The sequence below is a fragment of the Hesperophylax consimilis genome, chromosome 18, assembly GCF_061612785.1.
Source record: "Hesperophylax consimilis isolate HC1 chromosome 18, BYU_Hcon_1.0, whole genome shotgun sequence".
Taxonomy (NCBI): Eukaryota; Metazoa; Arthropoda; class Insecta; order Trichoptera; family Limnephilidae; genus Hesperophylax; species Hesperophylax consimilis.
This window is the reverse complement of record NC_142853.1, coordinates 31,467,792-31,470,145: the sequence shown is the minus strand read 5'-3', so window position 1 is coordinate 31,470,145 and position 2,354 is coordinate 31,467,792.

Genomic DNA, 2,354 nt, shown 5'->3' with positions numbered 1-2,354 from the left:
CCCGTCTGGAGCCAGTGAGACTATGGCATCCCCAATTGGGGGATGTTGTGAGGCTGAAGGTAAGTGGGGAAGGGAAAGAGGAAGGTGGGGAAGTACCTGGCTATTCAGATCTAGTCACTAAACACGGCTAAAGCCATTTGGAGCAACGTTTCAATTCTGAATGGTGGTCTTACACCAGGGCGATACTGGTAGTATCTTCCACTCTGGAACGTGCCGCAAATAAACTATATATTATTTTAATTAATTAATTGTGAAATAACACAAATTAATCAAATAAAATTTATTTGCGCACGCCGGGTTCGAACCCGCGACCTTCGGAATGGCAGTCCAATGCGTTACCACTGGACTATGCCGGCCGTCAAATTTTACGTATTTACGTATTAATTTTACGTTCCGTTAATATTAATATTATTTAATAGAAACCATTCACTATTATTAATGTACGCCAGTGAAGTGATTTAACAGACCAAATTTACCAGTTAAAGTGATTCTGAAAAGTACTTAAAAGCGTCTTGAAAGCTTTTAAAATATAAAGAAAAACAGAATTAATGATTTAGTTAAAGCATAAATACAATGAAAAAAATGAGTACCTACACTAAACAACATTAAATGCCTACGACAAAGAAAAAACTTGTTTAGGAACGTGTTTAATCAAATTATTATAATCTTTAATTACTCGCCTGAATTATCAATACAAATTGAAAAATTTCCCGAGTAAAAATAAATGCCGCCGACGGGAATTGAACCCGCACTTTCTGATGTCCGGTCAGGTGCTCTGGACAACTGAGCTACGTCAGCTTATTCACCCGTTATATTTCAGGCGACTAATTAATGCTTATAATAATTTGTTATCATTTGTGCTATACATAAAAACCTTGTCTTATAAACATTAGTTTATCATTATAAAATAATAATGTATTTTATGCTAAATTTACTTTAATCTGAACGGTGTATTCATTACGTTTTAACAAATAGTGATAAAATTATCGAATCTAAGCAATCAAAATTGATTCTAGAGGTAATTAAAACAATGAATCGTGAAATGGATCAATGACAATATCTAGCGGTGGAAATTCACGCTCCAATTTCTCTGAAACTCGAACTGAACGATCAGTTTCCCGGTAGAAGTAATCGCACTTGAGATATTCGATATATCCGATACCTAGATACGTTATTAGAAATTATCTGCAGAATGCACAATTGATTCAACCCACAATACGAGTAGTTCCAAACGCAGTTACTGCAGACTTGATTTTCTGGATTGGGTTTATTGAATTCAAAAACGGAAGTTGTAGGAATTCGAATATATTTTAAACTTCATAATTGGAACGGATCTCGAACAAGATAAACTTTTAAATTAATTTATCGAAAGCAAACTACTGAATAGTTATGAACCGATTTGTTTTATCGTCTTAACGTTAACGTAGCATTAAAACAACGAGACACTTAAGTACATTTATTTTTTCCTTCAAAATGTAACATGGCGAACACGTATATTCGGTGTTGAAGAAGTATACTCAGTGTTGAACAAGTATACTCGGTGTTGACAGTTTTGTAATTTTCAAAGGGAAAAAAATTTAATATATATTTTTTATAGTTAGAACTCCCACAGACAAAATATTTAAAAACTTTTAAATTCTTCATTCTATTGCAAAGACGTAATGCCAAACATTATTTGTTGAAACATAAGCAAAACATCTGAATACTCTACTGCCCAACATAAATACTCGACCATATGTATGGATTTAAAAAAATATATTTCTGCCAAAAAAAAAATTGCTCAGTAATTATTTTTTTAGTATCATATTCATTCGCATGTTGGGGATATCTCTGTGTTATGGTGGGTGATGTCTACGGATTGATATTTGCATAATATCGATATTTGAATATTTGATATTAAATTATACAATTCAGATTTAGTTGGTTATGTAATGTGAGAGATGTATAAAACAGTGGCGGCTTCTGACTTTTGGGTGTACTACAGTGCTAATATCAAATAAAAAATGACATAATTGATGTTGTTGTAGCCTGAAGTTTTATGTTTTTCATTTTTTGTATGAAGATTTTCAGGAAATTTCAGTTTGGCAGTGAACTGTAACGATTTCCTAAAAATATTCAAATAAAAAATCGAATATTAGCACTCTGTTACTCCCAAAAGTCACGAGCCGCCACTGGTATGAAGGTAAAAATTGTGGTTAGAGTATGGGTAATATTATTGAAATGTATTATTGAGATTCAATGATCCATAGAGTTTCTTGGGTTTAAAAAGTATGGAATTGGGTTCCTAAGTATAGGATATAAAGTATTCCGTATTTATGTCTGGGTTAAATCTTCCCCATAGGAAAAACTAAACC